The following is a 15,330-nucleotide window of genomic DNA, read 5'->3' as shown; positions in this document are numbered from 1 at the left end:
CTTTCTTTTTCTTTTTCCTTTCTATTTTTTTTTAATAATTATGCAGTTTTCCTCATATTTCATTTTTTTCTCTCCTATGATGAAAATTCTTGTCCAAGGCTGTGTGTGACTCACCGGGTATTTGCAATAGTGGAGATGCTGACAGCCAAGAAGTCTCAAGCTTGGAAGAAGATTGACAAAAAGTATCATAGTGAAATCAAACCTTATATCTTACAGAATTTATTTAGAAAGATGAGGTCCCTGCATGAATCTTAAAACAGTAGCTAAATCTGAATTGTGCTGTTCACAGCTCCAAACCAATATTTCTCAAATAAGTGGTTTTACTCAATTATTTAAACAAAACTCCTCAGGAAACTCACGGTATACCAGACAGTATCTCATCTGGGAGCAGAAGATTCAGAATTGCTTATTAGTGGTGGCAAAGGAGTCTAAAAGGCTTATTCTTGGTCAGTTTTGAAATGCTTGGCAAGCACAGGGAAATTACATGTATTGTGGTCTTGAAGCATTTTGATTTTGGTGGTTATAATCCTCTGTATTACTTCAATTTAGTGATGTTCAATTCTGGTGATCTGCTGAATTCAGTTCCAAGACAAAAGAGTAATGGCCTTACTTCTGATCTAGAAAAGTCGTGTAGCCCATCTCAAGGCTACTACCTAAGCACATTATCAAGACAGTATTATATGCACAGTTTTACTGAGGAGTGAATGTTTTGCCTATGAAATAAATCAAACTAAACTGTAGTAAGCTTGTGTTGTCAGACAAATTTTCAACAAGAACAACTAGGAGTTCTCTCAGAACACAGGGTATCAAAGTGGAGACCATTCTTTAGGTGTCTCTGAAAGCAACAAATTAGTAAAACTAAACAGATAAATCTGGAGCCAATGCATTTTCACTTGAGGTGTCTTCAAACATACATGTTTATAAAGCAATGTTGAAGTAATTCATTTAACAACCCATGGGCAAGAATTACAGGATAGTTCTCATGGTCTTTGTGCTGTTCCTGAAGCAATGAATCTAAAAATAACTTGTGCACAAAGGCCAAAGTATTTGTTTTAATCAGACTGATTAAAGAATGAGAACAAATACTAACATTAAAGAATAGGAGCAAACACTGCATGTTCTTGCAAGGTCTTTGTGTATACCCTGTCAGCTCAGAGAGACTCTGTAGTTAAGCCAGTCTCAAGAAGACATAGGAAATAAACCTCAATCTCCCTTTCCTTTGAGATGTGACTTAACTAGTGAGTTCTCTGTAGAAATTTGGAGTAGAGTCTAAGGAGACAATGCAGCAACAGCTGTATTTGAGAAGAAAATTATAGCTGTGGATTTATGACAGTTGTTGTCAGTGTGCATTTACTGACTGGAAATGACTACTAGATACTAGTAGGGAAACAGCTAATTTCTAGACTGTGAGTGATGCTGGACCTTAGTCAACTGATGAGAAACTCTCGCTTTGAAAACAGTAATGTCTTCAGGTCTAGGCAGCAGATAGACACTTGAAAACTGCAATTTTGAGCCTAAATTTTGCCTAGGTTCTGGCTTCTTTCATTTTCAAATTAAGTTCATGTCAGATAATAGCTATTCATGCTCTCAGGAAGTCCCTACTGTGAGAGTCCGCTCTTCTGGACAGTTCTGGTAAGCCAGAAATCTTTAAGATGTGAAGAATGATGGCTTAAAACTTCCTGGTCTGAATTTCAGCTAAACCTGCATTCTCTGTGTACCTGGCATAGAAGACTGAGACAAGTACCTACCCTTAGTTTATCCTGTCTATGACTTGGATTATCATTCCTGTTCTTGTCCACAGGACAAGATCAATTTAGACTGATCCATATTTCAGGACACAACATAAAAATCCCCAGCAAAAACTCATTTTAAATGACTGTCCACCTTTTTGTCTTTTCATATTTTCTGTAAGTCTAATACAGAATGTTTGTGGTCAAAATGAAAAAGTTTTACAACTTGCTTTCTGTGTCAAGGTTAGCATGAGTAAAGGAAGGACCTTTTTTATTGTTAGAGCTCTTTGTTAAAATATTGGCAGCACATCACAAGACAGCATGCATCTTTCATTGATCTTTGCAGTTTATTTGTAAAAACTGTGCTTATTATTGTAACAGAGTTGTAGGCCAAATTTCTATATTTAACTATAAAGTTTTCCCTATAGGGTAGAACAGATGAACAAGTTAAAATGTTATTTCTAGGACTTTTGTTACTGAGGAGAAAAGGTCTTTCAGACCTTGGTCAACTCTTAGTATGGTTTCTATATATAATTGCCTTTAATATTCATCTTGAATGAAAAACTCTCAGGCAATGTGTTGTGCCACCAAAAGATCTGTTTATGAATTGAAACTTTATTGGGAGAATTCAATCCTGAAGGATGAATTATTGTGGCTCAGAGGAGAGCATTGTGATAGGCAGATAAAGGGGAATCAGTATATATGGTTTCAGCAGAGAAAAGAAAGTCTGATTGCTTTGCTTGTTTGAACCATAACAATTTATTTAGAAGTATTATTACTAGAATAGCAGTCCAGTTTATTTCAAGCTGATTGAAGCTGTGTAAAAGGTTTAGAATTTCTTTTCTTCATAAGTTTTATGTGGGTTCCAGTTCACAGTCATGCTGGTGCTCTTGCTTTCTGCTTATTCCATATGCTGCCGCACTTTCTTGTTTTACTGGGATAGCTTTCATAGCTTCTTTTCTCATGGAAGCATCATCTTTTTCATCTAGCAAATAAAGTATCCCAGTATGTTTCCTGACAGCTATAAAAGACAAAAATCTCCCACTGATGCATTTTCAGACACAGTCCCTGAGAGAGTTCTTCTATGTTAATGGAACAAGTAAGGTCATGATTACACCAGGGCTGAAAGGTCAGCGTGAAGTTTCCATACTGGTACAACTATATTTCTTACAAGAAAGAGATTGTTTTAATGAACTAGTACATATGGAGACAAAATAAGCTTAATTTGTAAGCAACAAAGAAGTTAAATAATCTAACTTGCATTTTTGTACAATCTTTATGTCATTATTTGATTGACTAATTATATTTTTACAGAGTATGTCAGAAAAGAAAACCCTATTTTTCCAATTGGAGTTCTATAAATAGGTCAAATAAATGGTTTTCAGCTGTAAGTTTAATATAAAAACAGAAAAAGTGTGCACGCAGCCAAAACTCCCACTGTTATGGGCAAATATTTTCAAGTGGTCACAAGCACAATTTTTAGGCTTTTGTTTTTTGGGGTTGAGGATTTTTCCTGTTCTTATTTAGGCAGCTGTCAGCTTTCCACAACATTCTTTCTTAAAACTTTTTTTTCTTCCAAAAAACATTTACCTCATACTGTGGCTACCTCTAAATATCTATTGATCTCAAAGCCTCTCCTGATGGCTGTAATAGGTTTCTGTAGAGCAGTCTGATCTTCTCTCTTGGTGAGAATTAGGTCCATCACTTTTATTACTTTAAATGCTGTGGGGAAATCCACACTTCAATTTCCTTTATTCACTCCATCAGCTTTCTGGGACAAACCATGCATTGCAATTTGCTTGCAATGCCAGTATCAGAGTGATAGTTGCCATGAGCAAATGAGTTTGCTGCCCCTCTGGCAAAAATGCTTTCTATCTTGGGGAAAAACAAAAACAAAACAAAAATTACAAAAATTAAATTAAAAATGAAAATTAAAAAATTAAAATTACAAAAACAAACCCAAAATATCCAATGTCTTCCATCCTATGTTTATTTGGTGCTGCTCTCAAGAGCATAGATCATTATGTAGAGTACCCTAGTTGTAGAGATTGACTCAGCTGAGAAATCAGCAGTGACTGGTCCTCCCTGATGGAGAAGGTGCAGAGGAACAAGAGAAGGAACTTAGCATCATGCATGAGAATGAAAAGAAAGGTAAGTGGCTTGAACTGTGTCAGATCAGAGCAGGAGTTTAGAGGTGAGTAAGAAAAAGATAAGACTAAAGGGCAAGGATGTTGACTATCTGTGTGGATGTATAGATAGTTGGATAGTTGATATGTTTTGCATGAACTGTGAGAACTATGAATGCTGAAAGAGGCCAAGGAACACTAAGGAGCAGACAGCTGAGTAGCAAGCCAATTCACCTAAAAGCACTGCTTAGTGGGTTAGTTGTTTTTTTTAATTTCTTTATCTCACTGTCTTTAAATAATCTGTCTAACTTTCCTTTTTGAAATCATGTTTCTGTTTGCCTTATATTAATATTCATGTCATGTTCCTCTGTGTTATGTTATCTTTGAAGTGCCTAAGCATTTGTGCTTCTCATAGAAAGACTTAGCCCTGAGAAACCTTGGTATTAGATACCCTTGAGAAACTGCCAGTTTCCTTATTTGCCAGTTTGTTTATGACAAAATATCACTCCGGTTGCCTTTTTTTTTTTTTTTTTTTTCTTCCCCTAGCTAAATAGCCAGGTCTTTGTTTGTGTTCTGGAATCAGGTCACTCCTTTTTTTTATGATGCATCCAATGCCTCTGGCCTTTATGCACCATACCCTGTCATGCATCTCCTGAACTGTTCTTCTGCCTTTTGCTGTTTGAAGTGACTGTGTCACCTTGCTCTTAACACAGCGAACGTACATAAAATGTCTTGGCTCCTTATGATGAAGAGAAGCAGACATGCCCATGCCCTGGCAACAGGCTTCCTGCAGCAGTGCTGGCCGCTTGTTTTCTCCCAATGAAGGGAACTGCAGGGTGTGGAGGAGCAGAACAGCACTGGAAAAATAAACTTGGGGTGAAAAAAAATCTATACCTGTGACAAAGGACATCAGAGAAATAAGACAATAGCTAAGCAGGCAGCCATTCAAAACATTCCAAACAAACTTCATCCCATCCTTTAAAGCAGACAAGTTATCATATGATGTGGATGTGTTCAGACACAGCAGTGCTCAACAGGGCTCCAAATCCAAAACCTGGGGACTACAACCCAATGTGTTCAGTGGGGATTACTTTTATAAACACCTAGATGAGCAGCTGTGCATGGTAAGCATCAAAGGAATGTGCTGCTTTTCTTTCACTCCTGCCATTCATGACTCGTGGAAAAGACACTCTCCTTCAGGAGATCAGAGCAGTGCTTGCTACCAGATACCTTGCTCACATAGGAGGCAACAGGAGAGCTTGGAAAAATCACCAGTTTTCTTATGTCCTGCCTAGATGCTTTCTTTTATCTTTTTTTTTTTCTTCCAGGACAAAGAATCGATGACTTAAAAAGCTGAGAGATCAGTAGTATGTTAAACACCAGAGACATTTTTACAGGAATGAACACTGTTAAAATTTGAAAGGCTTACAATAAATTAAAAATAATGGCTCTGGTGTCACCTATTTCCTCTCTGTGTACATATTTGTTAGAAATAGTTACTTGAGAAGATAGCCAACAAAAAAGGCAAGACTTACACGCTATGAAATAAAGGCAGAACATCTGCCTGAAATAAGTATCTGTCTTTACTGTACTACTACTTCAGTAAGAAATACCCCAAATGTAAGTCCCAGGTTCCGCTTTTGTCCACAGAGGGGTCAATATTTTTTATAGATAAAAGCTGTTGGAAAGCACTTTTAATACCCTTTGAAGCCTGTATATGTAACAAGAAACTGTCATACTTCATAAAATTTGCTGCTTTCCTGCAATTTCAGACCCAATGGAATCAGAGCTACATTTAAGAAACTCCAAATATGATTAGCAATTGTCATCACTCACACATTATTTATAGTGCTGTCATTACTTGTGGCAATTTTAGGCATTGATACTCAGTTTCATATGTTCTCAACTGGCAACTGATTTTAAATTATAACCCTTAATTTTGCACTCTAGGAGGTGAAATGAAAAAAAAATCTTGTCCCAGATCTGTAATTTATGACTTCTTGCCAACAGAGGTCATCCTAAAATCTACTTTATCCACTGGTACCAATGGAGTTTGCACAGCAAATACAAATGATGTTGAATTCCCCAGGACTTAATAGATAAATCTGTCAGGTGACATGTTCAGTTTAACAGTCTGAAGATGGACGTTCAAAATAGAGCTAGGATTTGATTTATCATGACAGTCGATGTGAGGTATTTTTCTTAGTATTTCCATTAACTATAGTAAAAAAAAAAAAAGCCTAGATATTTGAATATAAGAATTACTTTATTATAAAAATTAGTCTTATATTAGTGCATTTTTCAAATGCAATACTACTATGTATCTGAGGATGGATTTTTGTTTAACCTGACAGTAATACTGGAAACTATAACTTGCAACCTTGTTTTTTAGGGATAGAAGTTTTCACAATGCCCCTCAAATTCTCCCGTCCTTCAGATTGGAAGGATATAACTCAGTAGGCTGCCAAAAATTCCCTTTCCATTGTGTTTATGGGCCAGGAAAAGGAGAGGGCACTTTAGGCCAGCGTAATTACAGTTCAACCAGACTCAGTGACACCTACAGTTTTTTATAGAACACGTCTCTAGGGTTGTAAATGGGGATATTCTACTTAGAAATAACCTGTCTGCTTATTTATTTAAGGTGAGATTTGCATCTGATTAGCCATAGACCATACTAACTGGAGTGACATGGGAGTTTATTAATTGCTTTCCACTACCTGGAAAATAGCTGTTCACTCTATCTGCTAATGTGACAGCTCATTGTTGTTGTGCTGTTAGGCTGGCAAACTCATTTACAGATTAGGTCAAACCCCAGCATTTAAATAACAGAAAGGGAGCTGTTTCCCCAACACACACAGGGGAACCAAACCTTTTATAATGGAGCTTTGGTAGGAATTGTCTCATTGCGTGCACATAGAGCTGATGCCTTGGACAGCTTCGAGTGAATATTCTGTTACAGTGTCATGGGCTGTTTCTTCCTCAGCTGCTGAAGTGTCTGAGAGCCAGTAGAGAATTCCTGTATCATGTTATTACTGCTGTGTGAACAAGAAAATTATTCAGAAGGTAAAGAACAGAATCTGACGGGCCAGAAGGCACCTTCTGGATGTGTTTCATCCAACTCCTCTGCTCAAAGCCAGCATCAGGATTTGCTCAGAGCCACATCCAGCTATTTTTAAAATATTTCTATGGATGGAAATCCCACAGCCTCCTGAGACAACCTCTGCTGAGTGCTCGGTGCTCTGAGTGTTTGAGCACTCTCATACTGAAAATCTTTTTTTATAGTTGTTCACATTTTCCTATGTTCCAAATTCTGCTTGTTGTCTCTTCGCAGATAACCATGCACCTACTAGAAAATGTGACTCCACTTTATCTACACCTTCTTATCTGGTATTGTTCACAGCAGCAAGATACCCCCACCAATAGTCCTGCCTTTTGCAGGCTGAACATGCTTAGACCTGATGTGATCTCCCTCTGCATCATGTTATCTAGCTCACAAAGCTGGCCTCTATTGCACTTTCACCTGCCTGTCAGTGTCTTCCACTGTGGACTCCAAAACTGGACACAGTATTTCAGATGTTGTCTCACAAGTGCTGAATACAATCTCTTCCCTTAATCTGCTGGATTAACTTCTTCTAATATAGTCAGGAGACCTTGGTGTGGTGCAAAGGTGCATTGGTGGGTCATGTTCCAACCTTCCAGCTGAATCACAGGGTCATTTCCTTCAAAGCTGATCTCTAGTCTGCCCTGCCACGTGAGATTATCCCATCCCACATGCAGGACTTTGTATTTACCTTTTGGCTGAACTTCAGGAGACTCCTGTCGGCTCAAGAAATTTAGAAGAATCATGTTAGATTTTAATCAATTTGATGTATTTAAGAAGAGACACTAGAACTATAAAGCTGGCTCGAGCAGAGATTGCATAAGTCTTTGAAGACTCTTATTTGTTGAATGCTGAAAGCCACAGGAAATTTCACAATGCTGTTCGTTTCAAAAAACTCCACTTGAGATTCTATTCTCTTTTTCTGAGAAATTGCAAAATATGTGCATGAAAATGCAAACGTCTACTTACAAGTACATATACATAATAATACCACAGACTTCTCTACTTTCCACTGAGATCCATAAGAACACTAAAGCCAACAAGCAAGGGAAGACCTTTTCACATTATAAAGAATTATATCCATTCTGCAAATGGCTGTAGAGAACACAAAAGTAAGTTAGTATAAGTTCTGTTAATCTTGACAATATCCTCTTGATTACAGCATCATGATAGTGAGGCCCAATTATTGCAAAATTCAACTGTGTTGTTGGCTCATTTGATAGTTACTCTGCTGTGTATCTTTTGGAACAAAGAAAGTTTAACATGGCTTGCAACAGGGGCTCATGAGACATTTTAAAAAGCTGGTGAACAATTCAGATGAAAACTTGAAGTGTTAATAAGATTGTCTCTGAAAAGTAGCAGCCACAAGATGGAGGCCCACACTATAATTGGAATGATACTAGAGAATTTTCCGAGAATATGGTCAATATGGAGAGAGTTCCGTGTCCCTTACTTTCCATTGCAAAATTAGTGGCACTATCCTCAGTCTGAACTCACTGAGGAGAATATGTGGAGCTCATTGCAGGCTGAGGAATTTGTGTACCAAGACATATTGCTTGAAAGCTTGAAGCCAGTGAAGTCAGGCAAAAGTACTACTGACTCACACAAGCCTGGTTTTTATTTCTAGAATATTTTACGAGTACTTGTCTTGCACGTTTGCATAAATGTCAGCTAAATAAAAGACCAAATATCTCTTCATCAGCACAGGTTCATTTAACTTACATGGTGCCATTGAACCCAATAAAATGTTTGTGTTCTGAGCTGTAATAAGTCATTAAAGGATGTTAAGAGCCCAGGAAAACAGATGTAGAACCTTTAGGGTGTGTCAACTGATGAAAATAAAACTATAATCCTACTGCAAGAAAGTGATGTACAGGCTGTACAATGACATGAAGTTACACAAAAACTAGAATTTGCATATTAGCATGGCTTAAAAGAGGATTTCATGTTTGTGTATTTGTGTGGCTGAAAGATTCATAACCTGAGAGTATCGAAGTATATTAATTTAAAATACATGTCACTACAGAAACAATATCTGTGCAAAGCAGTGTCCTTTTAAAGTGTTCTGGGGAGCTGTAAGTCAGGTTCAGGAAACCCACTAGCTTCCAGAAACTTCATCAGCTGCCACTGGTGGGAATGAGATGCCCCCATGCCCCCAGCCTTCCATGGGTGAGCATTTGTTATGCTGTTTGCAATGTTAAGGCAAAATCTGCCAAAATCTGCTGGCAAGTGACCTTTCATCACAAAACCCGGCAGATGGCAGCCTACAGCCAGTATTCTTTACTGTGCTGTTCGCTGCTGTAATAAACAGAAACTCCTCAAGAGAGGTTTTTGTAGGGATGCTATGATATATTTACGTGCATGGAAATATGAAAATGGGTATTTGTACTGTTCCCTCCTGCCTTGCCTCTGTGGCACAATTGTGCTCAATTGTAATTTTTGTGTGGAAGGAATTCTCCATTTTTTTCCCCATCCAGCTGGTGAAGTTTACTGCTGCAATGTAGTCAGCTCCTCAAAGAAACGGAGCAGAAGCAGCTGATCTGGGGACACCAGGAATGGAAGTTTTAAGCTGTTGGATACTGCTGATTACAATTTTTGATGAAGTCAAGAAGGTCTTTATGACATTTTTTTACTTTCCATTGAGCAGTCAGCTTTAAAATAAAGAAATGTGAAATTACAGAAATAGCATCTCCCCTCCCCTGCTGCTGTGCTAGAACACTGTATTGTGAAAGGCTAAAAATGGGTGTGTACTCCTGCAACTTCAGGATCTGACTTTTTAGCCTAAATGAATCTACATTAGGCTAGCTAAGGGTATATTAGGTTGGAACATAAAGATACCTACCCTAAGGCATCAGGATAAGCTATACTTATATTCCAAATGGCAGAGGGTATGGCAAATTTATTTACTGGTCACAGGGCTCTTTGGAAGCTGCTTTGAAAGCACTTTGAGCTATGTGCAGGGCAAGCAGAAAGCTGCATGTATCCGTGGCTCATGTTTATCCATCCTCATGAAGTCGTGGCCTGCAATGCTAACACAGTTGCTCAGTCTAGAAAATAGGATGCCAGATCTTTGCTTCTTTAAGGTTTCAAATTGTTTCTATCTCAAGTGTTTGATCCTTCTTTACTTCTTCTAATATAGTCAGGACACCTTACTCTCAGTCTTTTCTGGCTTCCTTTGCCGTCTTCAGGACCCAAGCAAGGGAGCATGGGGCTTCAGAGGAATTAGATGTCAGGTTTAGATCAGTTGTTAGGAAGATGTTCTTTCCTGTGAGGGTGTTGAGCCACTGGAACAGGTTGTCCAAAGAAGTTGTGGGCTCCATATACCTGAAGCTATTCAAAGCCTGGTTGGATGGGGCCCTGAGCAATATGATCTGGTGCGTGGCACACCTGCCCATGGTGGGGAGTTTGGAACTAGATGATCTTTAAGGTCCCTTCTGACTCAAATAATTCTTTGATTCTGTAAAATGCCCATATGGGGCTGCCTCTGCCCACAGAGACATGGACATCTTTGTGCCCTGTAGCACTTTGCAGTGATTCCTAGCCTTGCAATTCTTGCTTTGGTGTAGTAATTTGGTTCTGCAGATTACAAATATCTTTTGTGCAAAAAAATATTTACAAAAGCAGCTAATACAGCAGTTGTTCTTCTAATACTCAACTGACCAGAATTACTTATAAGTCATCACCTAAGGATATCAGAGTAGAATGGTAGTCAAATTGTAAATTATTTTCTTTGGATCAATAGAGATAAAAACTAAATGTTTTAAAATATGGTCTTTCACCACAATTCGATTTTATAGATGTGAAGAGAAGTTTTATGTATCTTTATTAGGTGAACTGTGGTTAACTATATTTATTAGGTGAACTATGAGCCAATTTCTTTCTTTAATTTGCTGAAGAAAACTCTGACAAAAGAGTCAGATAACAGTATTTAAAAAGCCATGAAAACATTGCCAAAAGGCTATTTCATCAATAATTCAAAATATCCTTTACAAAATACAGAAATATTTCTAGGACTTCTAAAATGGAAAATCACAAAGTTTCTAAATCCTGTTTCATAGGAGAAACCTAGTTTCATCCCAGTTGCTATCCATATGGAAAAATGTGGTGGAAGTCACCTTCTATGACTACTACTCATGGAACAGAGCCTGTTTTTAATGTGAGTTCTCACATGCACTTTTCAACCTTGGGATTTGCCTCCTTTTATCAGGAAATACAAAAATACATCTTGGAGTCAGTTTTGTCCCCCTCTTCTGTATTCTTCTGGTAAGTCCTGGCCCCACCCAGTCACTCAGTCATGCCTCAGCAGGATGGGAGAGAGAATCACAAGAGCAAAAACAAGAAGACTGTGCTAAAGATAAAGGCATTTAATAGGTGAAGCAAAGCTGTGCAAGCACAGGAAAATAGGGTATTCATTTACTACTTCCCATTGGCAGAGAGATGTTGAGCCACTTCCCTGAAAGTCCTGCCTCAGCACATGTAATGCCTGCTTGGAAAGACAACTACCATAATCACAATTGTCCCTGCATCGTCCTCCTTCTTCTGAGCTTTTATGTCTGAGCATAGCATTAATGGAGTATCCCTTGGCTTAGTGGTCAGCTGTCTCAGCTGTGTCAAATCCCAGAGTGTTGTGCTCCCCCCAGCCTCCTTGCTGGGGCAGAGTGGGAAAAATAAAACCCTGATGCTGGACAAGTGCTGCTCAGCAATAGCCAAAACACTGACGTCTTATTGACTCTTTTGATTGATTGTGTTTTAGTCGCAATCCAAATTCAAAATGGGGTACTACAAAGAAAATTAGCACCAATTAGTCCAGCTGGACTCAATACATCTTGTATTCTCCCCTTATTTTGACATTGGATCAGCATTACATAGACAAAAGAAGATCAATGAATTCAACCTTTCTGGTCTCTCTAAACACACAGGCTATTCAGACACATACAGTATAAACTTTCTTATTTTAACTGCTTGATGATATCTCCTGTTCTGTAAGATTCTTACTGGGAAAAAAAGAAATTAGCCTGAATTTGAGAGGGGTTTGGGGCTGGAGTGGGGGGTGTTCGGGTTTTTTTGGGTGGTTGTTGGTTGGAATTTTTTGGTTTGTTTTCACCTGCAAGGTAGAGACATGACACCAGTTGTCATGTTTCAGGAGTAAGGTGGATGTTGAGAGTACAAAAAACAGCCTTACTGGAGACTAATTTTTCCCTTAATTGTTATTAAAACTAAGAAATAATAGAATCAGAAACAAGGAGTAGTAACATATTGCTATTAACTTCTGTTAGTGGAAGGTGGCTGAAGTGTGACTACAATACAGAAACAAATATTTTCTGAATTCTCTAGTCCTGCAAAAGCAACAGCTCAAATCCAGACCCTCTTCCCAAGTGGCATGGTAAAGCTGTCAACCCTCCTCAAAGAGCAGTCATGTATGAAATAAATGCTCTGTGCCTCACACCCCCATCTTTGGGTGTCCCCTGTTCTCCAATGTGTAGAGCCCCAATCTTCATGTAAGTGTTGTGTGTTAGATGTCACATTGTTAAGGCATGGGTTAATACTAAAGTTATTAGATTGCATCCTTCCTCATTCTTCACTCTCTCAAGTCATGATTGTTGTATTTCATGTTGCTGTAATAACCTTTAGCTAAAAGGACACTGTGTTCCCTAACTGGCAACATATCCAGTAATGAAGAACTTAATTCCAAGCAAATATGGTTAAAATATTAGAGCAGAGATATTTACAAGAAGGTTTTTAGTTTGTACTGTGTAACCTCTTTGTCAAAGCAGACAAATAAGTGTGGAAGAAATATGAGGAGGAAAAACAGGGAAGAGAAGGAAGAATGAGGAATGGGAAGGGTGCGCTGAGAATGGCAGACATTATTAAAGTTGAAAGGGACTGTTTTGAACATTAGTAATTTTGTTGACAATTTGGAGTTTTATATTTTCTCATGTTGGTGTTGATGCTAAATTTTGTGTAAGGGAAAAAGAAAAACACCCACCCCTGCCTCACTGCACAGATCTTCATATAAGGTTTCGCATTTTGGTTAGTGGCTGTAGAGGCTGAGCTTTTTCAGTGTGGTCGAGCAGAGTAGAAACTTGCTTTTACAGTCTTGACAAAGCTGTTTGATAAAGGCAAAGAACTTCTTATTTACCTTGGGGGAAAAACAGTAACAACATAAAGGTATTTAACATTAAAACTCAGATGTGCTAGAAAAACAGCTCTTTCTAGCAATTACAGGTTTTGACTAAGTGTTGCTGTAGATGTTGTGGTGCTGCACTCTTTTTTAAATGTTACCTTTTAGGAAGTACTATTTTCTTGTTTAAGATTATTTGTTTAACATGGGTGAGCAACAAAGGTATAGCAGCAATTTAATAAAACTTATTTTTGTTTCCAAAAATTGAACAATTTTGTTTTTCATTTGAATGACATCTAGGCACAGCCTGTTTTTTAGATTTGTACAATCAGTAAAATGAGTTTACATGCCAGACATAGTGGTGTGTCAGTGAAATCAGTCCTTTAATGTAATATATGAGGCTTTGTTTCTGATGTCTGTATTAATCTATTTCATGTTTCATTATTTAGTGGCAGTGCTTCTTTCATTACCTGTGTTTCTATAGTAACCAAATATCCCATAATGGCTCTGTTATGATGCCAAAAAATGTTTCAATTTAAGCTAATCTATTCAATCTTAGATCATTATGCTGCAGTACTAGCAGGGATGACATTACAGCCCTTTTGGTTTTGTCAGGCTTATTTTGGTGGTGAGAAAAGGAAAAAAAAAAAACAACTCTAAACAAACTGTTGTAAGAAGCCCTGGGATGTCCATGAATTCAGAAAAGCTTTTATAGCTGTCTGGCATCTAACTCAAATATATTTTGTGATCTTGTAGTCCTCACAGCTGTAGCCAGCAATTGATTTTTACTTTGAAAAAACAGCAAAGTCCTTCTTTGATTCTTGTGTCCTGCTTTGATTCTTGTGTCCTTGCTCTATCTCGTACAGATTTTGGATATCTTAAGTTTCCTCTACAAGAAACAGCCAAGCTAGCTTTTTGTAGCATATGGTCTTTTATGTTTAAAAAATATATTTTTTATTGTTATTGATTAAATAATGTGATACTGATTATAAAAGTTTTATTCTGATAATTTAATCAATAGACAGACCTCCACTTCTAGTGGCATAATTAAAGAATGTAGCATTATGTATTTGTGGTCTTAATACTGAAGGACTTAACTGATGTGTGAGTTTGAGTCACCAGGGCTCTTGCAATCACCTGTAATTAAGCATCTGCATAGCAGTTCAAAGAACCAGGTAATTTTTCATTCTGTTTTGTCAAATCAGTGTGTGAAACAATGGTCTTATGAAGGTATTTCTCAGCACAGTTCCCTCTGGTGCAAAAAGAAGTAGCTAGTATTTCAGCAGAGTGCCTTGGAATCAGTAAGTTATATGCCTATTTTTTCATTGTCTATCTGCTCTGTATTCCTTCTAATTTCCCCTGAGATTCTCTCACACTGAAAACTTCTGCCCTGATATGAACAAACTGACGCAGGAGTTATTTCACCGTTGTGTCCCTGCAAATTCCTGCTATGAAGGTACAACCAAGCCTCCTGATTTGATGAAATTAAGCAAAGCAAAAAACCCATTTATAATTCTTGCAACTGCAACTAGTAAATGTATTTTTCTGCTAGAACATGACAAGATAAACACCAGCAACAAAACTGAAGCTGAAGAACTGAGAGAAATTGAGTGATTTTACCTACATTGAATTGAGGAGATATATATATTTTTCTAGGAACAGAAGATGAAATAAGCTGTGTAGATATATGAAATATACTCAGTGCTGTAACTACAATAAGAGCATAGGATACCCAGCAGATTGATTGTGAGTGTGCAATGAAGGCAGACTAAGTCACACTTGGGGAGTGTGGCTGATGGATAGACAGCGTCATTCTACCGAGAAGGGAAGAGGCAGCACGCCTGAAGTTGCTCAGTCTCACTAATGCTGCAGGATATACAAGGCTCAGCTGGAGTCTCTGGCCAGGCAGCTGAGCACAGACAAATGGAGGCAAGTGGTGGCTGAGATTATTTTTGGAAGTGGAAGGAACGGAAGGGAGGAAGCTTTCTGCACATACTCCTTGCAGCAGGAAGTAGGTAAGAAATTTGTATCTTTTCTGTTCTAGATCCCCTGCCTAAAAACCCAGTCTATTGCTCCTGTCCTTTCCATTATTCCATCCAAACTGTCCTTTCTGTCCCTTTCCTGCTCTTTTCCTACCCACAGGGATGACTGAGTTGGCTAAAGAGACACTACATCCTGCACTATTGTCCAGCTGTTTCTCCATGAGGCTGCAGAATTTCTCCTCTCCACCAATGGTGACAACCATCAGCACTG

At 38.1% G+C, this 15,330-nt stretch overlaps 1 long non-coding RNA gene across 1 annotated transcript in view; it reads left to right on the top strand.

Annotated features, from left to right (window-relative positions):
• LOC116184333 (uncharacterized) overlaps positions 1–15,330 on the top strand; it is a 122,325-nt gene that overhangs the window by 19,135 nt on the left and 87,860 nt on the right. The window contains exon 1 of the long non-coding RNA XR_014958811.1: positions 1–15,330. This exon is cut by the window's left edge and continues 19,135 nt beyond it. This is a non-coding gene — a long non-coding RNA (uncharacterized LOC116184333).

This window comes from Lonchura striata, chromosome 1 (genome assembly GCF_050655825.1).
Source record: "Lonchura striata isolate lonStrDom1 chromosome 1, ASM5065582v1, whole genome shotgun sequence".
Lineage (NCBI taxonomy): Eukaryota > Metazoa > Chordata > Aves > Passeriformes > Estrildidae > Lonchura > Lonchura striata.
Note: the sequence above shows the minus strand (reverse complement) of the source record. Positions and strands in the feature narration are given on the sequence as shown.